This window comes from Phaenicophaeus curvirostris, chromosome 5, assembly GCF_032191515.1.
Source record: "Phaenicophaeus curvirostris isolate KB17595 chromosome 5, BPBGC_Pcur_1.0, whole genome shotgun sequence".
Taxonomy (NCBI): Eukaryota; Metazoa; Chordata; class Aves; order Cuculiformes; family Cuculidae; genus Phaenicophaeus; species Phaenicophaeus curvirostris.
This window is the reverse complement of record NC_091396.1, coordinates 17,070,375-17,092,923: the sequence shown is the minus strand read 5'-3', so window position 1 is coordinate 17,092,923 and position 22,549 is coordinate 17,070,375. Positions and strand designations below refer to the sequence as shown.

Here is a 22,549-nt window from a genome sequence, read left to right as displayed (position 1 = left end):
AAGTGTCAGTGTCTGCTAGGTGTCCCTGCCAGCCTGCCCACTGATGCTGCCTGCAGCTGCCTCTCACCCCCACACTGACCTGGGGCTGCCTTGTCCGTAAGCGCTGCGGACTGTAGATGGTGATACATCACCCGTGTGTTTTGCACAGGGCACACTTGGTTATGGTGTTAGGCATCACGCATTGCTCTGAGTCTTGCTGTGCACCCACATCCATTCACAGGTGCATAAGTGATGCTACTTTGCATCTCAAATCCTTGCAAAGTTTAATTGAGTAGAAGACTTCAACCTTGAGCCTTAGAGAGTGGCCTCTGCAAACTGTTTGCTACTGTACCTTGCCAGTGTTGGGGCAAATTAATTGCTGCAGACAATCTCGGGAGTTTCTTCCTCTCACTTGAAACTTGAAAAGATTTTCTTTAATTCTTTCATTCTTGGTGCCTCTTCAGTGCTGGCCAATTAACACGAGTCTGGCTAGGAGGAGTAGTTTTGTAGCTGTTATGTGGTTACATAAAATGAAAATCGGGGTTGTACATAATATTAACTAGTTCAGGATTTTAAAGTGTTTATAGATGTTAATGGTTGAACAGGGTTATAATAAGTATTAGTTTTAATCAAATACAGTGACTGTAGCCCTTCTGTGTGTTAACTGTCATAAAGTTTACCTCAGTTCTCAGCTTGATCTTTGCTTATGTGCCCATATTTAAGCATCAGCATTCAAGTAGCATTATTATCTAGTAAAAATTTATGGAGTTTTACTTTCCTTTGTGGGCATCAGCCACTGGTTTATAGAAAAATCAGCAGCGGGAGAGAATCCTGTTAATTACTTAGAGGCACTTGAATGCAGCCTGGCTTTTGGATGTCAGGGCTTTGTGCTGTCAGACAGCAGGATGCTTCCAGACTCCCCAAGTTGTGCTTATTTTGAAAGCTTCTGGCCCTTACAATTTTGTGCCTGCAATGTGATGCTAAGAAAAGTGAGCGCTACCTGTAATTATGGGAAAGTAAGGGACCTGCACATGAAAATCTCCCCAGCTTTTGACTTTCCCAGCGCAAAGGGCTGTTTCTCTTGCAACCGGCGGAGGGCAGCTTCGGCTCACAGTTCACACGCTGCCTTTGGAGGACCCTGCTGGGACCCCCAGCAGCAGGTTTGGAGCCGCTCCTGCCAGGACTGGGGAAAGCATCCTGTCTGCCGGCAGCACCTGTTTTTCTCCACGAGGTAGAAAAACATCCCCCTGGAAGGATGGTAGGAATTCCCACTAAGAAGGTATAAACCCCAGTGTGCCGGCAGGCCCCTTCCAACCACCCTGATGCGCAGAGAGTTGTTTGAACAGCATCTCTGGGCTAGAGGACTGCACAAGGAGGCCACTCTGGGCATTTGTTAGCCACCTTTGCTGCAGTCAAATCCTACCTTTGCTCTGACACTGTGTTTAGCTGTTCTGTACAGTTGTTCTGTAACGATTAGAGGAGCACTCTACTGATTTTTAGTGTTTGGGCTGATGTTGGTGGTGAGAACTCAGCCCTGTGAGCAGATGTGCCACAAATCAGCCCCAGGAGCATCCACAGCACCTCTGGCTGTGTCTGCAGCACTGACCTGGAGGGAAAGGCTTTTGGCTATGGTTTTATGGATGTACCTGAGGCTCCTTGGTCCTGTTGCTGTATCCTGCAGACTGGCTGTTAACTATCCCTCCCAGTTTCCCATGTTTGTACAGGAAGTCTCCAGCTGTACTTGGAGCTACATAATCACTTCCATTATTTTTTTTTTTTTTCATAGAAGAATGACCCATTCTCCTTCCTTTGAAAATAAGCATTTCTGCCATGTCATGGAAGAGCAAAGCTGGAGATTTCTGTCCACTCTGCGTTCTTCACTCTCTCTCCCCACAAAGCTGGCTGGCGTTCCCCATCTTTTGTTGACAGCTTTATTCATATGTTAGCAGTGGTTTGTACACAAAAGAGGGTGTAGAAATCAGTCTCAGTTCCTCAGTTGATGTCATTTTGGTATTATTCCACTGTATTATATTTACAAATTATGTACTTGACCTAAAGAGCTGGTCTGTCATTGCTTTCATTGTTGGAATAATATTTGTCAACCCTTATTTGTTAAGAAAGCCCCATGGAAGTTGAATGGGTTGTTCTGATTTTCATAGGATTTTTTGGATGTCAGATTCTGACCTCCACTCCTAAGCTGTAGCTACCAGCTCCAGCCCTTCTTCTTCCTCTCTCTAAAGTACTACCCTTTTCCCCCCAAGTTTTCAAAAACGTTGAATGAAGCTGCAGTAAAGGAATTGTGACTTTTAATTAGACCTGGACATGTTTCAGCTGTGAAATGTGACTTTGCCTTTTGCAAATCAAGGAGCTACTTTGCACTTGTCTCCACCCTACTAAATTTAATTGCTGGAGACCTTGCTTTTATTTTATAATCCTGTCCGCTCACCTCTGTATGAACAGTGCATACAGCTGCAAAGAACATGCTTTCTATGGGCAGGGTGATGGTCAGGCAAATTTACACCACCTGAGGATTAGGAATAAGCCATTTTATTAACAAATGCAGTGGTAATTTTAATAATTTGAAAAGTGTTTTCATGTTTATATTTTTTTTTAATTGGTGTTTTCTGCTCATTAATCAGTTTTGTGATTATAAAACACCTATCTTGAAAATAGCTTCCTGTAGTTCAGCTAAGTCCAGGTTCTTAGTGAGCCTGCCAACTACATCACAGCTAATCCACAAAAGGTGACTAAGAAAATGACCTGTTTGCGCTCTGCACATGTTTCCCCCTCCCTGTACACTTACTGGAAAGCTGTTAGGGGACCACAGGCTGCAGGTGAGTGTGTATCCAGGGAAAGAAGTGATATGGTATTTATAGTAGGCTTTCACAGCAGTGCTGTGGGTGAAGGGTGGAAGAAGGAGGCTGGATTAGTCTTCAGAAGTGGGAAGATGAGCCTAGTTAGCTAATTACAGAGATTTCATCCTTTCTTCTGGGACTATGATTAATTGCATTTCACTTCTTTCTTCTTTCTTTCTAACACGGACATGCAGAAGCTTTGCTGCATGACCTAAGATTTGTTTGCTTTCTATGGACAAGGAGAGATTTCTTCACTTTAGTGACTCAGCTTTAGGCTTAAATCTCTTGGAGCAATTATTCTTTTGAACTTGGGATTTTCCTGGCCAACCTCCTTTGGTCTTTTATTTAATATTATTACAGCAGGCTTTGGGGATAGGTTTTTTTTCCTGGCTGTGCTATTATTCTTCTTCCTCAAGGGGAAAATAAGGAGCTTGTTTGCCTGGAGTAGGGAATTGCATTTCTTTTCAATAAACCATTTGAACAATGTGCTCTGGCAGGGAATTTCTCATTGCTTCGTGGCAGAGTGGAAAGACTGTGGGTGTTGAAAGGGCTGAAGGTTGGAAGCTGGGAAGGCGGGTGGGAACATGGCAAAGGGTGAAAGAGTTGTGCTCTGTTTTGGGACAAAGCAGGGCATTCTGCTGTCAGGAGCTGCTCCTGCTCCCTTCCAGTAGAAACTGCCTGGGATGATCAGCCAAGCAGCATGGATCAGTGACGCAGATACAGGCATTGCTTTGTCCTTTGTGTCAAGGGACTGTGGAGAGAGGGAGGTGGTGTCTGCTTGCCAGTAAGTCATCCACAAGCTGCAACATGGTCTGTCACTGTTGATCGAGCTCTGTGGTGCCATGGGAGAGATGGGGAGGAGGCAGCAAACAGGCTGGCTGTTTGTCCAGGAGCTAATGGATTGGCAAAGGTGCAGAGGGCCTGCTGTGAAAATAAAACTATATCCAGAGCTTCTTTTTCCTCATTTAGTGCATGACAGCAATCTTAGTTTTGAAAGCCATGGTCCCAAATATTATGTCTGTAAAGTCTGTGTTAACTGGGTCTGGATAAAGGGTCATGCACCTTGTCCCTCTACAACTCATTGGCTCACAGATCAGGTCTATGCTATTTTCTCATCCTCTCCAGTGCTAGCACCATAGCTTTCTAGTTTGGATGACTTTTTTAACCTATTCTTGAGCCTCAGAACTGCCTCAGTGCACTCTGGATGGAGTTTGCCTAATCTTGGACAGCTATACCTAAAATTACCATTCAGACTCTGTGGTTGATAGAGAAGCACAAGCTCTTCTGTAGCACCATTTACCTCCTCATGAAGCAGGCCTGAAACAGCTCAGAGAACAGTCTGCCTAGCTAGCATTCTGCTTCCTTGACATCAAAGTACCAAAGCACTAGCTCTGGCCATCCACTTGCTATACCTGTGGATGCAGTGCTGAAGTTTGATGCTGGATCATGAACATAGCAGAAGTCATCAGCACGCAGGTCATGAGCAGTTTCTCCTTTCTGTGCTGCCTCCATGCACAGATGGGTCTGCACCAAACTTGTCCTCAGCCCTTTCTTTCCACAAACCTCTACCTGATACCACCTGCCACTTCTAGATCACCAGTTTTAGTTCTGACTTTCTGATTTTTTTAGTTCTGACTTTCTGATTTTTTTAGTTCTGACTTTCTCTTGTTTACACACTAGAAGACCACACTGCCAGTGCAAAGATGCGCTCATTCCTCTTTTGCACACCTTCAGTAAACCTGGTTCTTCTGTCTTCTCCCTCCATCCACTGGTCTGAACTTCACTGGAGGAAGGCATGATAAAGGGGCCGAGAAGCTCCTCTTTGGTCCTTCACCCATAGGTGGGGCCCTTTCCCAAAGGAGGAGGAGTGGGGTTCAGGGCAGAAGTCTTACTCTGCATGACAATTATAATAGTTTTGGAAGCCATGGTCCCAAAGATTACGTCTGTAAGGTCTATGTTAACTGGATCTGGGTAGAGGAATTATGCACCTCATCTCTCCACAGCTTTTTGGTACACAATTCAGGTCTAGGCCACTTTTTTCCTCTCCTCCAACTGCTCATGTGGCTGCCCTCAAGGGTATGGGGCATGGCTGAGGAGGTCTGGGCTTGGGTTGAGTTAATGGGGTGCTGATTGATAGCCCATTCCTCATCCTCATCAGGAGCTCTCATTTTCCTTCAAAACCCTCATTTCCACTTAGCTTTCTGCAGGGGTTGGTGGGAGGGCTGTGAGTGTGTCTGTGTCGCCTCACAGGGTATGTCCACCCTCCTCCCTCCCAGGCATCTCTGTACTTTTGGATTAGCTGCTGCTGCTTTTTTCCCAAGGAAATCATGATGAAAATACATTAGGAAAAAAAAGTGAGGGGGTGGAGAATGTATCCAGAACTTGCTAACATGTCTGGTTTGTCCTGCTTGGGTGGACAGCAGAGGTCTGGAGGCTGCTAAGGGCAGCTTTGCATCAGAGGCATGGGAAGAGGGTGTCCTGGCATGGTTTGCCTGGTGTCCCTCTATGGGTTGACATCAGTTACATCAGCACAGAGACAGTTAGGAGATAAAGGGAAGGTGGGGGGGACTAACTATGGGGAAGCTAAGGAAATTTCCCCTTTGCCTTCTCCAGCTTTCATTGTGTCTGCACTGGGGGAGGATGCCCTGCCTCACCACCCCATGCCTGGAGTCAGAAAGTGAGGGGGCGGTGAGTGAGCGAAACCCTGCTTTGGGCACATGGTGGCTAGATCGCAATCACAAGTGTATGTGTTTGTGAAGTTGCCTTCACTAAACAATTACGGATGTTTGAACACTGCTCCCCTCAGCTGGTGCTTTGGAAGTGCTAGGTTTCTGTGCGGCGCTGTGCCCTGCCCGGTCTGTTGTTAACTGATGTTGTGCAAGTTTGCACCAAGGTGGTGGCTGATTTTTTTTTTGTCAAGCCTGGATTAACGGCCCCAAATAATAATTTTAAAAAATGGAGGGGAAAAAAAAATTTAAAAAAGAGAGAGGAAAACCAAAGGCCCCAAACTGGAATTTTATGGAAGGGCGCAAAGTATTTTGGGTCTAGTCTTGCTGGCAGCGGCAATATCAGAAGGCTGGATATAACCATCACTGTGCAGGTTGCACAGAAAAGTAGTCTCTGCTCATGACTCACTGGAGCTTCATCTGTTCTTCCCACTCCTGGAATATTTCATGACGGAGCAGAGAATCCAGCAGTAACACTGGGGATCAAAATTCAGGGAAGATATTGTTTTCTTTGTTAACAGAAAATAGAAAGCACAGAACAGACTGTGGTTAAGTCCCTGAACTGGGATTTGGGACTTGGCTCTGCTGCAGTTTTCCAGTGATGTGAGTAAGTTTTCCCATCCCTCTACGCTGATGTTCCTCGTGCATCGTATGGAGCAATGAGATAGCTTCTCCTTTCCTCTGCCAATACTTTTACAATATTACTGTTTAGATAGCAGCCTTTAGGTTGCAGAGTCTCTATCATGAGGTTTGCTCATGTAAATATCTACTGTCTTGGACAAATGCATACAGTTTTCCTGGACAAGTCTTCTTTAGTCCCTGGCATCCCAGGCAAGCAGAGTCTTTGTAAGTGCACCTCCTATCCCATTTTTAGGGAATCTTTTTTTTTTTTTTTTTTTTTTTATAATGTCTCCCCAAACCATGTGCTAGCCTTCTGCTAGTTTAGAAAAGCAGTAGAAAAAACAAGGTAAACCAGCTGTAAAGCTCAGTGCTGGGGGAGTTCCAGAGGATGGGGGCTGACATGCAGGGCTGCGAAGCTGAGCCCACCAAGAGCTAGGGTGGCACAGCTTTCCCCTAGTCATGCACATACACATTTATATGCACAGCTCTCTCCTTTATGTCTCCTAATCCTTTAGATTTAAAGGGTCATGCTTACATTTCATTCTGATCTGCTTCACTGAAGGAACCCAGCCTTACAGTGAGCTTGGGGCAGGAAGGATGTGGTGCTTGTGTGGGAAGGACTATCAGACGAAGGTGGGAGGGAAGGAAGAGATGAACGGAAATGTGTGGATTTGGCATGTGAAAGGTGGACCACGAGGAGTCAGGACTCAGGGAGCTGAGGAGTACAGCTCTGCAAGAGAAAGGCTTAGTGGCTTTACGTGTGTCGGGGTATCAAGGGGCTTGGGGTGGAAGGAAGTAGAATTTCCAAAATGGACCTTCACCTCATGATGAGGGGAAAAAAGGGGACAACATATCTGCTGCTGATCTCCCTGTTTTCCTCCTGCCTGAAATATGGCTGCTGTAGAGGACTGGTTGAAAAGCAGCCCTTTTGGAAGAGTTCGGGTTTGGGCAAAAACCCCTTCTTGGCCATTGCAGCTGGGTGGATGCAATGAGCAGGAGGCTGCCAGGTGGATGATGAGGTGCAACACCTCGTCATCACGGGGTGCCAGTTGACTGCAGCCCCAGGTGAAGGCCAGGTTGTTCAGATGGGGTTCTCAGAGGGGCATAAAAAGGGTGTGACCTTAGCATGAACTATACCAGCTTCCGTCGCCCTACACAGGGTTTTCATTTAATTGCAGTCTCTTTATGAAACCCTGCTCACAGCCACTCAGAGAGCGAAAAGTATGTGAGGCATCCAGGCAGTGAAAGCAGCCAGAGGGCAAGAATGGCCATCTTCAGGCTAACCCCAGTGCTTGTTGGGGCTTGTCTCTTTAACCTGACAAATCACGGACTATTACAGCCAAGGAAGAAGGTATTGCCAGCATTGGAAACGTTCTCTGTAGCGTTCAGATTGCAAGCTCCTCAAGTTGCTCCTTCAGATTGCAAGCTCCCCTCCGACTCTTCTCTGTGTTGTGTAGGGTGCTGCAGCAAATGTTCTTAAGAACCTCTGACCATCAGAGATGATGATCCAGAAGGAGGGCAATGCTAACAGTGCGTTCTGAGAGGCTGGGCACCTTCATGAGTGTCTTAACAGTGCACAGCACTGTGAGTTGATCCGGCAGCGAGTCTACGCCACAGCGCATGCAGAAGCACTCCCATTGCAGGAGACAGGGCAATATACTCTATAGGGTTGTATTGCATTTTAGGGGAAATGGAGCAGCTGTTTTGGAGGAGTGGCACGTGTAATTGTAACAAACTATTATCTGGGAGGTGGCTTGGATGACCTGGGAAAAGACACAGACCCTATACGTTTATAAGAATGATTTGCTTTGCTGTACAAACATGTAAATGAGAAGCAGAGCAATCAGGCTTTCCAGGAATGACTGGGATTTTCTTTCAGTCTCCCATTTGAGGATATCTAATGTAGATGTTCAGAGGATAGGAATTTAGCACTTATGGAATTCTGGTCCTTTTAGGGAGTTCAGGATCTGAAATCTTTGAATATTTTTTAACATCTGAGGTTTTCTTGTTTACTTGTTGTTACTGAAATTGTTGCTTAGATTTCAATTTCTTTTTCTTGGTGGAAAGGGGACTATACATCTAATCCTTTGTGGTTTGTATGCAGTGTTAACTTTCTCCGTCTCTCTAAATGTTTATTTATTTCCTGATATTCTGGGCTGAAACTTTTGGACTAATTACTTCATTGCAAAACTTTACTGTGAATCCTTTTGAAATCTGCACCATCTTTATTTTTACAGGATTTGGTTTGTTTCTCTTTTACCCCAGGGTATGTGATCTGAGATGTACTGAAGTAATTGGAAATGTTTCCTTTAAATAGAGCTCTGGGTAAAGAAATTTATAGAGGAAGGAAGGAAGCAAACCTCCAGAAACCAAAGAGACTCCTGCAGGATATTTCTTTAAAAAATCCAAATAATTAGAAATCCCCTTGGAAAAGCCATCTGGGGAGCATCTAAGCAATACATTCAGGAGGACAGAGCCTTAAATGCTGTTGTCAGACTTTAAATAAAGAGGGGATGAAAGACAGTAATGGCTATTAAAGCCGAAGATGCACATGCATCAGATGTTTAAGCTTACTTCTTACAGAAGCTTAGAAAGGCTCTCTCCTGATTCAAAGCTGTATAACAGATTATCTGTATTGTATAATGGATTTCTTCTCCAAACACAATTGGGTATGAGACAGATGATCTATCAATTCTTCTGGCTAATGTTTTCTAGTTTAGCCCTAGATGTTTCCCAGTCTTCCAGGAATTACTTTTGATGGCAGAAAGAGACCTACTTCTAGATGGACCCATTGACGTTTAGAAAAGAAATTTTGAAACTATTTGTTGAAGAACTCCTTTAGGAGGAGCCTGTGGTTGGTGGCACTAGGCTTACACCTCACACTACACCCACATGTGTTCTCATTGCATGTGATTACATGGTCTGGCTGTCTAATTGCCTGACTGTAATCTGTCCACCCTACCAAAAGTTGCATCATTTTGATTTTGCCCGGGTGCTGTGTGGCAAGCACTTTTCAGATGGAATCTCTTTGCCCTGGAAGGATTCACAAAGTTTTTCCTGTGCTTTTGTATAAAGCCTGATTTTATTTTTTTTTTTTTACTTGTTTTATTTCTTGGGGATGGAGGTTCAGCTGTGGCAGGGATGAATTTTCAATAGGTAGAAAAGTAAATCCATGGCACAAAACTTCCTTGAATAACAGTGGAACTAAATTGTTCAAAAGGTTTCCAAAACACAGACACTGCCTTGACTATTGCAGCATCCAGTGTGAGCAAATTCCATTTGCTTTTCTCCAACTGTGCCTATTCATGCCATTCTGTGGTGGTGAGAGGTCAGGTGCCCACCAGGAGAGGGAAAGCAATCAAGAGCCACGTCCATTAGTCACCTAACTTAGCTTAACAGAACCCAGGGTCAGATGATGCAAAAAATGACTGCTGAATACCTACCTAGAATAATCTAGCTAAGAGATAAGGCCTTGCTATCTGCAGGTCTGCCCTGAGAGGGGGATGTGGTAGCATGCTCGGTGCCAGGCAGGGGTGGCACCCTGTGAGGGAGAAAGTGCAGGAATGTGAATGGTACGCTGTAACAGGGCAATGAAGCAATCTGATGGCACACGCGGGCACTCTTTTATTGTGGACGAGTATCTATTTCTGGACTTTGGAAATGAGCCATCTAAAAGTAAATGTTTAGTCAGCCTTGCAAGCTGTCTGAAATGCATGACATGCCTGTAACAGGGAGGTTTTATGGGGATGAGGCTGACATTTCTTTGCCAAATGTTACTCTGCTACAAAAAAAATCTGCATTTAAAAGAGACAGTAAGGTATGAATGAAGTTTAGTTTTCTGTCCTAAAGAGCTGAGCTATAAGGTAGATAAGGAAGATGGCCACTTCTGCAAGGACTCATAAAGGGCATGAGGGGCTTTCCTCGCCATGGAGGTTGTGCCCTTCAAAACAAGCCCTGACTCTGTAGCTTTGGCATAAAAAACTGAGGGTCTCTGCGAATATTTGGCTGGCAGGTATGAGTGGAGCCACTTGGCTTTGCGTTGCTGCAGGCTTCTTGCTTTGGCCAGGAGCTGCAGCTGTAGCCTGTGAGGGCTGGGTGAAGGCAGCGCAGTGAAAAGTGAGGCTTGGTCACAGTGCTGAGAATGCTATGGCTGCTGGAGCAAAAGGAGATGTGCTGTCGGACACCACAAAGGCATCCCCACCTTGAGTCAGTGATCCAGGGACATGCAGCCAAGCAGCAACACCTAGCTCTGGAGTGGGGCAGAGTGGGCCTCGGGGCGAGGGGGGAGGCTTTGCAGTGTGGGGCAAGAGGGACACAAGGCAGCAGCAGCAGCCGAGCACAATAGCTTGGCCAAAACATTGAGCCTAGAAAGCCAGATACCTAGACTTTGACTACTGGAGACCTGAAGCTCAGACTGTGTGATGGGGTGGGGTGGGTTTTCTTTCATTTTGAGAGGAGTTACAAAACATGGATCTGGGTTCAGGTTACAGTTCTGCTCCCCAGGGCTATTCCAGGTGTTCAAATACAAACTTTTGGCCCAGGCCCATCTCTAATTAGGCATATTCTTTAAAAGTATTTTCCTTCCTCAGCTCCTGTGCTCTTGGCTTGTCTCCACTAGCCCTCTTCGCTGTGCTAGAGCACAGTTTTCTGGGTATATTAATTGAACTGTTTACACACCTGGTTTCCTGCAAGAATAGACATCTAGCTCCTTCTTTTGAAAAGTCTAGCCCAGAGGCTGTAAACAGGAATTGTGCTATGTCTGGAAAAGCTGAACTGCTGCTTATCTGCACTCCCTCAGGCTGTGGGAGCAGCAGCAGCTGCAGACATGGGTCAGCTGAACATGGAAACCAGGTTGCACACTCTTCCCACCAGTCCTGTCTTTCTACCTGGCTCAGGTCTTCCAGCAGCTGGGGACTCAACTTCTCCACAGAGTTATTCTCTTTTATTGTGAAGGTGACAGGAGGGGCCTCACCTGCCATTTGGGTCAGCTCAGATGCATATTTTGCCTCATACATGGAAACTGCAGGTGTCATCCTGGAGTTATGTCCTGCGCAGGACTGCTGATAGGACCTTTCCTCTCTTTTCATGGCTTTATCTTCCAAGTTTAGCTTCTGCCCAAGCTCCCCTAAAACAGTGGTGGATTCATTACCCATTATACTGTAATCATGGCTGAGGGTTATCTTTCATAACATGTTGTGTGGCTCAAAGAATGATTATAAAAAGAAACGATTGGTAAAGCTTGATTGGTAAGGCTTGATCAGATGAAATGGTGCTTTATGGTGTCTTTGGGCTTAAAACTCATAAGCATAAACGAGTGCCTTTGCACAACTTTAATTTCAAGGTAGCAGAGGAGGAGAAAGAAAGGCACTTCACTGATACTGTCAAGGATGCCCTGGCATCTTCGACTTTCTGTGCTTCCTTAGGTTTCCAAAGCACTGTTGATGAAGGCCCCTGCAGGAGTCCCCCCAAGGCAGGCCCTTGGGAAGCAGCATGCAGATGTCTGGGCTGGGAATAGGGAAAATGAAATCAGATGCATCTTAGGCCAAAATTTGCTATCCAAATTCCAGTCCAGCTAGGAACAGAAAGTGCTGCTGTTCTCAAAGCACTGAGCCGGACCGGAATTACTCCAACAAGTCCCCAAAGGGGATGCAGGTAAATCCAGTGGGGAATGAAAGAAGGCATGATGTTAGCTTTTGGGTGCTCATGCCATAAGGGAACTCTAGCAACTCTGTCTGGGACTGGCACAGCTCCTGATCACCCACCAAGCAGTGACTTTGTCGTGGAACTTTATGTTGGCGTTGACTCCTGCTTGGCTGCTGAGTATTGGTTATATGCCATAAGCGTTGCGAGCTGTAGGGCTTGGGAAATCTCAACTCTGGAAAGAGGCCCGGAAGGACGAAGGCGGCAGGTGCTTTCTTCCAGGCTTGCGTCAAAACCCTTCAGTGAGGAAGAGGAGAGACCTTACGCCATCAGCCCATTTACCTTTCCCTCCTGCGTAATTTTGATCGTCTGCCAAAAACCAGGAATTGGGTCTTTTGTTAGAAGCCAGTGGCTAGCTGGATACAGTGCAAAGCAGCATGACGGTTCATGCTTGATTCTGTGCTCCTGCTAATGGTATCAATTCAAGCAGGAAATTATTTTTGGAGCAGTGAAGCATGTTGAAACCCAGCAGAAGGCAGCTGTTTGCGTAACTGGAGTTGTGGGAGAGCTGCCTCCCTTGTTGCCAAGCGCTTGACTTCCTGTGCTGGTGAGAAATGGTTTCCCTGCTCCTGGCGGCATGAGCAAATCCCCTTAGGCTTGGGAGGCTGGACTTGGGCCAGCATCCATCATTCCTGTAGCGTCTGCTTCACAGCTCTGAAACTCCATTTGGCCCTCTTCTCAAAAACAAATGACCTGAAAAATAGAGGAGTTTGTCCAGAGTTTCAAATGCATCTTGGGTAACTCTCAGCAGAAGTCCACATCTGCCAAACAGACTGTGCTGAAACTGAAACATTAATTCTGCCTCAGTCCGAGCATCTACATCATGTTTTTCCACCCTGCCTGGGTTTCCAGCCCCAGTTTAGTGCCCAGGCTGTACCCACAGTGCTTGGGCTGCCTTCACAAGGATGTATTTTGGCACATAGATCTTCTGGCTGCACTTCAGCAACTCCTTTTCAATGTGGCTCTTTCCGCAGCTCCCAAGTGTCTAACAGGGGCTTGTCTTTTGTATGGTTTGGGGTTTTTTTGGAGGAGGAGGAAGGGTTGGCATTGGTTTTTCACTCTCTGGCAATACCACTTGTTACTTCTCTTTTTGCTCTGTCATTCTATGCTGGTGTCCAGGCATTGGCTTTGCCTCTCAGAGGTGCTTCCAGCTGTATGCCGATGGAGCTCCTATGCAAAGACATTTGTCTCTCTGGGCTCCTCTTGGCCCTTAGCCCCTATACACAGAGCAGAAATAAATTCCATCAGTACTACTGCAAACGTCATGCCTAGTAAAACAGCATCGTTAACATGGGCTGTAGGATTGCGTTAGCCAGAAAGAATGACATAAAATTGTGGCTGCAGAGATGGCAACTGGCCTGGTGCAGAGGGGGCTTAAGTTCCTGCCCCAAAAAAGAAATGCTTCTGCACAGAAGTGAAGGACCATACCAGTGCAGAGAAGTTTCAAAAGCCACCATAGGGGTATAAAGGCTTTTTTGTTTGCAGATTTATTATATCATCCCTTGGTCATGCAAACGTCGTCCCAGAAGAAAGACTTTTTCACATAACCGCCTTGTTCTGGAAAAGTCCCTTCCTGATTATTCATGACCACTGACTTTTTCAGCCATGTACTCCTTTCCTAAGCACTGTAGGGGGGAAGAAATTCCCTGACGCAGTGAAAGGCAGGAAAAAATCCAGCGCATCCGAACTGAGTCAGTCTGAAATATTTATGGCTTTCCAGTTAGGCAATTAGGTTCTCATGCAGCCCAGTTATGGTTAGAAAAAGTAACTGTCCTGTGCTGGGTTGAAGTTTGCTACCATCACATGGATGGACATTGGAAATGAGACCCCAGAGCTACAGCAATGATCAGGGCAATTTCCATACTGTATAAAAGTCTTGGTGAAGTAGATTAAACAATATTTTTTTAAAAAGCTGTTTTACTTTATACTAACTTCTCCATGTAAGTGCTTGATGGTTTCTGGATGGTTTGGTAATAGATGATGGGTCCTTTTATTTCTGTTTGTCCCACTCATGTCTAGGACTGCAGCTGTTAAATATTTCATTGTCTAGGGTTGTATAGCATCTCACATCTTTTGTTGCCAATCTAATTATTTTCACCTTGCTCATTGTGGCATCGTTATGCCTCCTGCCTTCAGTTTGGCTTGATTTGGTCTGGGAGGGAGAGAGATGGAGTGAGCGTGCCTTTGGAGACTTCCCAGGTCCATCCCAAGTGGAGCATTCTCCCTTTCTTGCCTTTCAGCTCTAATTCATTTCTTTCTTGTGCTAAGCTGTCTCTCTGTTGGCCTAAGTCTTTTGTGCCCAAATCATTTAGGGGCTAAAGAAAAGCAGTAGAAACCACCTATTTGCTGGCTATTTTAACTGGTCCCTCATGCTTTGCCTGCTCTAAAGCCATCCTATGGTCTACAGTGCTTCAGCTCAAATTTCTTGGGACCTAAACGGAAGCATTTATTAAGTTGTACCCCAAAAATGGAGTCACATTTCCTGACAATAAAATACTATCTATCCCATAAAATGAAGTTAGCATGAGCCTTAGAAGCTAGTATTTCTGCAAAGCAAAGGAAGGAAGCAGCTGCACACTTTGAGGATCAGTATACTAAGTTAATCTCAGTTTGAAACCACTGTAAGTCCTGTTTCCTCAGATGAATGCCATAGTTACATCTGAAGTGGTGAGTCTATTTCTCTGCTCATATTTTACTGAAGGGTATCTGTAGGGGAGGGTTTAATTTCTTTTGTTGCCTTATCTCTGGGAACCACTTCAGTTCCGCTTCAGCTAAAAATGGGTTTATTGTCTATTTGAACTGCCTTTTGCTCTGAGGAACGAGGATATAATTGTAACACAGGAATGACAGACTGAACATGTTCAGGCTTGTCCTGCTCAGTCTTTCCTCCTTTCGATTTCTTTTGTTTTTCTTTTTTTTCTTGCAGCTAGTGCTTATGATTGGGATTTTCCAGATGATAAAGTCTTGGCTAGCTTAGGTGCTAATATGCTTTTAACTAAACAAGCTCTCTGGATGGCTGGATGTACTGTTTCTTTTCATGCCAGCCAAGACTAGGGTTTGCCACTTTGTGTTCACCACCAGAGCATCAATCTCCTGCTGTTTGTGTCTGCAAGATGAGCACAGAGCAAGTCTTGGGCAGATGGCTTTCATATTCCCCCGAGATAAATTTTTCCACGTGCTTAGTGATCTTTCAGTACTCTCTGCTCTTTTTCAGTCGTGTTCAGATTTTGCAAGAAATAGATCTGTGGAAGAAATTAAAGACAAATATTAACCAGACTTAAAAAAAACCACCAAAAGAACATCTCTACATCCTTCAAATGCCATCATATTTTCTTAGGAAATCTCATTATTGGGGTAGTTGAAATGCAGTTTTTGGCTATATCTGTAACTACAGTCTTTAACTACCATGCTTAGTTTGTGTCATTTAATAAAAAATTGCCTTTGAGGGCAGTGTAACTACTAGTCTTGATCTGAAGCAGGGATTAAAGATAAAGATACTGGTACTAAACTCATATAGTCTTTTTTCCTCAACTGCTGCTATCCAAAATGACTTACTAAAGAGCAATGAATGTCAAGTCCTTTCCTGCTGCTAATTCCTATCTCTGCTCTGTGGCTGGGCTCTTTGTACTGGGCGATGCTATTTCAGTGGGGTTTGGTAGCCATCATAGTTACACTGCTGAGTTGGGCTTGATTCTGTAAACCATTTTCAGCTCTTACAGACTGCCTTTATTCCATAATGACACTAGCTGTCTCTTCGTAAGCAGGGTGGAGTCTTGCATCCTGAGGATCAGCCTGGAGCCCTTGAGCTTCAATTATAGCATCAGTGGAAACTTTCTTAGGAAGGACTGACTAAAAATTTTTAGTCAGTCCTTCCTCAGACAAGTTTCCACTGACTGCTATAATTGAGTCAGGGCTCCAGGATGCATCCCCAGGTGAAGCCTGTTACCGAGGCAGCTAGTGCGTGTGGAGATGGGCCAGCTGACAACAGCACGTGTTGACAAGGCCCTTCAGAAGAAATTCTTGAAACAGTAATAGGAATGTCACTTTCAAAATCCACACGTGTGTGCTAAATGGTCTTCTTCCCTCAACGGTGCTGTGATATTGCAGTGCTATTGTTACGTTGTCAGGGTGCTGCAAGATGCAGTGAGTTGTGGTTCCTGTTGCATTAATGCTGTGGCTGGGACAGCAGAAAAGTCTTTAGAGGGGTCCAAGGAAAAGAAAGAGGAGAGATAAACTGTGGTCCACTGATCTAAGCACTAAACTTGCATGTAAGAGACCTAATTTGTAAGGCGCTTTTTTTCCCCACCATCACCTTTATGTGTCTTTCCCGGAGCACTTAGGTTTCTGAGCTTCATTTCCCCATGAGTACGTATGGGGTATTTACACCACCATCACCCATGTGGGGGTGTTATGAAGATGAGTTGTGAGATTTAAAGTGAGAATTTTTCAGCTGTACTGTCAGATCTGTCTTTGTATGTTAGAAAGGGAAAACTTTGTATAAGGACTATTACAAGGACTGATGCAGATCCAGGTCTGGAGATCCTTGTAATCTTGACACCCCAGTATTTCCCTGGTGCTGTATGTCCAACAGGCTTGGCAGCTCTTTCAGCTTCATATTTTCATGTTTTCCCCTGCTGAAAATAAAACTGAAGTGAAATGAAAACACACAGTTCTCTTCATAGTGAACTGAAAAGAAAAAGAAACAACAGCCCTCTAGCCACCTCAAAAGGTAATTAATTTCCTCATCAACTAGTTTGTCTGTTTATGCAGACACACTTCATGCACTGACACCAATCAGCTTCTGTAAAGCTCCAGGATATCACAAGCACCAGTCTAAAATCATTGTCACTGCCAGCCACCAAAGAACATGACCCACTACTGCCTTGAGTTACCCGGTTGTAGCATCTACCCTTGTACAATTCAGGTGGGCTCTAAGAAGTCCTGCCAAAAAAATGTGTAGCTTCTGGCTCTTGCAAGACCAGATGGTTTGAAACATAATTTTTCTAGGTACAGCAAACCCCAACTGTGCAGCAGGCCAGCGCTTCGCTCACTGAAGCTACAGAAATGTATAATTGGAGGTTTTCAAACTCCTCTGCAGGCAGCTGACTGCTCAAACACTGCTCACTCTTCCTTGTTTCCAGCTGCTAATTTGCAATTAAATGCAACTGAAAAATACAGTAAACACTCTGCTCCCAGTCTTCCATGCAAGTCTGTCAGGTAGCTTGCAGTTGCCATCATTTGGTGGTGAATGGAGTAGGCTTCTGCTGTAAATGTGTGGCTGGGTGGAGAGGCTGCATATGAGATTGCCTAAGATGTGGTTCCCACTGAGTGCTTCTGTAAATATCAGTTTAGCATAATGCAGCTGATATTAATTGGCATCCCTGTAGGTGGTCTTAGTAGTGGGGCCAAGGTGAAACCTGGTGTGGAGAATGAACAAAGCGCTTTTTGTCCTCAAGAGAAGTGCCTCCAACTGAGAGCAAAGGTGTGTTAGGCAGAGCTCAAAATGCAACCGCTGCACTATATCTGCAGGTAAAAGATGTTCTTGTTCAGGGCTTTGGCAATGCTGAAATCCAGTGATAGATGCAAGATGCATAGAAGACTGCAATTACATTTGAATGGTATGAAGTACGTTACATTTGTTTTCAATTCATTGCTCCAAAAAGTACAAGCAACTTCAGTTGCTTCAGTTAATATTAAGCCCCTCCCACCCAATTTTTTTTCTAGTACGCCAGCAATGTAGTTGGAAATACATCATTCTGCACAAGGTTTCTTAGCTATTCCTTCACTAGTGTTTGTCCTATAATCTGTGCAGGGCAGAAAACTACTACAATTTGTAAATATGAAACACAAAACAACCTCCTTTTTCAGTATATTTAACACTCAGAAAGCATTGTCATTATGGGATGAGAGAAACAAAATACTTAATTGTGGGAGTTCAGTAAATATAGTAACAGTGAGACCACTAATGCTTTCAGCATACAAAGCTTGCCCAAGCAAGCAAACTGTGCACCTTTAATTACTGGTTTTGCCCATTATTGAAATGGAGTGACTCACTCTTCTCATGCAGATGTCTCCTTCTGGGGTCAAAATCTTCATGGAATCTAATGAGCTTCACTACATCCCTCAGGCTCTCTTTGCTGGAGGAAGGGTTATTTTCAAGGGGCCTGTTGTGCAACCAAAGAGGTTGGAGCGGGATACTGGAAAGCTTTCCACATGACATGTGAAATGTTTTATTTGTGACTTCTGGGTATTACCATTCCAACATTGCCTCCTGTACAAATTTAGCCCTAATATGTCCTATTTCATTACATGGCCTTACTAGACAAAAGATGCTGGAACACTTGATGCAGCACGGCAAGATTTTTTGCACCTCAAGGTAGGAGGTGTTGGCTGCCACTACTTGTTCCAAGGCAAGATCAGTCTGTGCTGTATCTCTGGTAGGATGCTGCATTTACAGTTATTTACCTCAAGGTAAAGAAGTAACTTGTTTTGCCAGGGATTATGTAGCTTAAAAATGTCATTTGCGTGAATAGTATCCTGGTAAGAGACCAAATTTAAGAGTCAGCCTTAACTAATCAATGATTTTGCTGTTTACTAGCCCTGGAGTGTGGAGGGAATCCTTTCTTTTGCATGACACAGGGACTGCTCTCTTGGACAATTGCAGTAGCCTTGCCAGTGCCCTCTTTGAAAAAGGGGCTAGCAGAGGAAGAAGCTCAAGTCCTTTGGCAGGCCAGTGCTGAGTCACCTCTGTGCACTGGCAAAATAGGTAGTTGCATGCAGGATCAGACTGTCTGCCTACAGTCCTGTTGTGTCCTTGCCGATGCCAGAGTGGGGAATCGTGCTCATTGAGGAAAGCTAGAGTATTGGGCACCTGTGTCTGTTTTTGGAAGGTGGGGAGGTCTCCAAAGTAGCAGTCACTGCCTGTTCCCTGTAGTGCCAGCAAAGGCAGAAATCCTGTCTCACCAGAGGTCTCTTTGTGCTTTGTTTCCCAGCCAAATCCTACCCATTCTCCTTGCGAGAACTAAACAGACCCCACCCCTCATCCTTGGGCAGCAAAGTTCAGCTCTGTCTATGCTTGTTTTCAGCCAGCTCCGAGTAAGTGAATGCATCACGATCAGTGAGAGGTAGCAGCTCCACCCAATGCCAAGATTGTAGATCCTCCAAAGCCCATAAGCTGACACCTGACATACTGGGAGTGCAGCCCAGGTTACTACAGCAAATCCTCAACGGTTTCCTGCCCAGCTGAGTCTTTTGGAGTCTGAAGCATTGTAACCTCATAAAAGCTAGAAAAAGCTTGAAGTCATTCAAAGATTATTTCACACCACCTACAGTACTCTATGAAGTCAGACATGCTGTAACGTATGATTAACTATGCGTTCAGTGGTGAGTCACTGGGTAGTCTAGCAAGCACTGCTCACCTTCCAACCAGTCTGTGCGTGGGAGTCCTTACCCAGTGACACACCCAATCAAAGCGTTTTAATGTTTTAGCATATTCTGAGCTCAGAAGAGACATTTTTGTTGTTTAATTAAAAAAAAATACTTGAAGGCTTTGCCACATGTTACGGAACAAACCTCCCCCATGAAGAAGAAGAATATGAGTGAGACCCCCAAAAACTGTTACTACTTTGTATGGTTGGAGTATCCAAGAAAAAGACTGGGGAAAATCCACGTTTAAGAGATGAGGGATTGTGTCTTTTTGTTATATAAAACAATTACTTGAGAAGATATATGAACATTTCTTGCACTGAAATGTAGCTTTAGCCTTTCCCAAGTGAGTGTCCCAAGCACAAAGTTAGAGTTGTGATTATTCTTATTTATTATCTGGAATGCTTGAGGATTGTAGGAAAAAAGCAGCATTTTCCAGGGAATGATCAAAAATTAGTCTGTCTGGTTTGTGAGATGGTGGTGGGAGACACTGTTTTGATTCCTGCTGCAGAGGAGGAAATTACACTTGCGTCTCAACATGATCTGGTATCTTTTCTCCAACAAAAATTGTAGTAAGAAGCCTAGGGAAGAGAAAGAGTGAGACAAATTGCATACTTCACTGATTACTTTTCCCAGCCTCCAACTATTTTCATATCGGGGGACTTCCTGACATGAATGAATGTGGTTTGTGACTCTTTAGTAACCTTCAGTGGATCATTTTTCTAGGTGCTTGACCAGTCTTTCCTTGTAACTGTCTAAACCTTTTGCTTCAGCAATACCGGCAGCACAAACTCCATCTACCTTCTAATGTTGTGGAAAAAATTAGGCTTTTCTCTTTGTATGGAGCCAGTCTCTGGCAGCTATGTTTGGTGCTTCCCAGTTCTTGTGGTGGAAATGACTGTGTCTGTCACTTCCTAACCCCTTGCTCTAAGTCTCTCACAACCTCGTGGACCTTTATTAGATGTTGCTTGGACATGTCCTTCCCCAGGTAAAGGTTTTCAGCCTCCCCAGGTGTAAAATCAGTCATCATGAAATGTCCTTGCTGCCATCCTCTGAGCCTGTTTACTTCTTAGATACTTTTTTGAGCGGAGTGGACCAGGATTGCACATGCTATTCAAAGTGCTGATGAAACAGGAGTTTATACAGTGGTCTAGGGAGGGTGTCTTCTCTGTTTGCTTGCTCTTTCTTTCATGGTAATCCCTAAAGTTTGATTAGATGAGCACTGCACTGATGGTTATTTGGAATAGTCTATGATAGTCCAGAAGTCTCACCCCTGAATAATACTAAGCAGTTCAGAAGCCATCATTTCATGTGAATTTAAGATTTGTTTTTCCTGCATAAATCACTTTAAATGTAATCTGCACTGACTTTCAGCTGCCACATTATTGCCCAATCCCACAGACCTGTAAGGGCTGTATGCAGTTTCCCACTGACTGCTCTTTTCCCCAGTACTCTTTCAGTTGCATATCCTCAGCAAATTTTCTTACCTCACTGCTGCTCCAGATCACTCACAGATAGATTGAACAGCACATGTCCCAGGCTCACTGGTGGGGTGCCTCTGTTGTGAGAACTGACCACTTACACCTACTTTCTGATGCCTATCTTGACCTGTCCTAGCTCATCCAGCATTAGCACTACCGGGATCAAAGTCAGATGTTGCAAGCCCCTGTGCAGAGAGTACAGCTCATGCTTGGTCCTTGTCTAGATTCCTCCATTTCTAGACGTACAGGGTGATACCATGGAGCACCACTTACAAAGATCTTTTGGGGAGTGCAGCGTATAAATGCATGTAAATGTGCAGGTGTTTGGTGCACTGAGATGCCAGCGGGACTGTCTATGCCGTGCTATAGGGAAAAGCAATAATCACACATACAAGTGCAAGCTTTGAATTAACAAAGTGCAGTGTTTTTTAATAGGGTGTTTTACCAGACGAGCACACGAGAATAAATGATACTCAAAATTAGAGGCAGATTATGGGCAAAGCATGCAAATCCGCCCACGTCTTATTGAAGCGTAACTGATATGCCTCTTCCGGCAATTAGCCGAGTCCCTCAGAAGAGTGCTGTGTTGGATCAAGCAGCAGGATGGGCTGGCGAAGGGAGGCTGCTCCAGCTGCCTGGGAATTAGCACTCTGCCACAACCATCTCTTTCGTGCCCCAGCAGCCAGATCTGCCTTGTTTTAGCTGGGGCTGTGGCAGGGGCCAGTTAGTTTGAGCTGCTTTGCATTGCTGGGACTTTCTCTGCAGCAGGCACTCCGCAAGGGGACAGATTGCCTTGTTGCTGCAGAGCCCTTGATTGACAGCCAGAATTATCCATTCACACAGAACACCGCTTAGATAAGGAGCTTTACCAAAGGAGGATTTTCTCCATAGAAGAAGCCCAAGTGTTTTTATTCAATGCCTGGCATTGACCTGAAGTGTTTTTTCTGCGAAGTTCAGTATCAAGTGCCACCAGCAAACTTCCTTGTGCTGGGTCAGTGACACACACAGCAGTGAATGTCCCTTAAGGGAAGTTAACCCACAGCTAGCTCTGATGATTTTGGGGATGGCTGTGAACTCCTGGCTCTTGTCCCATTCCTGGTGTCCCCAGCGCACAGCGGCTCTGACGTGCCTCTGCTGTTACACTCCTGGCTCTTTGCCCTGCTAATGCACCAGTGCCAACCTTCAGCATCCCTCCCTCACCCAGTTCTGACGGAAATGGGTGATGCAGGATACCCATACACCCCTTCATCTTTTTTTCCTTTCCCACAACCTGAATTTTCCATATGATGCTGCCACCAGAAATAAGCAGTTGAATGAACACTTCTGTGAAGATGACTCATTCTCGCCCTGTGAGGGGCTGTGCAGAGGGTGTGGACATGAAGTCTCATCACCTCCTTGGACAACTTGCAATGATGTCAAGGTCACCAGAGTGAGAAACATCCTCCTGCTGTCCTTTAAGCAGCAGCAGCCAACTTCTTGTGCTCCTCATCTGAAACATTTATGAGAAAAAGGACACCCTAGTCATGGTTTCCAATGAAATCAAGGCAGTGAACTCCCTCCTTTTTCTGTTGATGCATGCGTGGGGGTGTGTATCTGCTCAGGTTTTACATTCTGTCTCTAGAGAAATGCCAGGCTCCCAGTGAAATAATGGGAAAAGTGAAACCAACGGAGTCCCACTAAGGGACGGTGGGATACAGGCGATTTATCCCAGGCAATTTGTGAAATACAGGTGATCTATCTCAGGCAATGTGTCCTACCCCTT

General features: G+C 44.9%; 1 protein-coding gene across 2 annotated transcripts in view; it reads left to right on the top strand.

The window, feature by feature from the left end:
* SLC22A18 (solute carrier family 22 member 18) overlaps positions 1 to 22,549 on the top strand; it is a 65,916-nt gene that overhangs the window by 9,091 nt on the left and 34,276 nt on the right. The gene's annotated exons all lie outside the window — the stretch shown is intronic.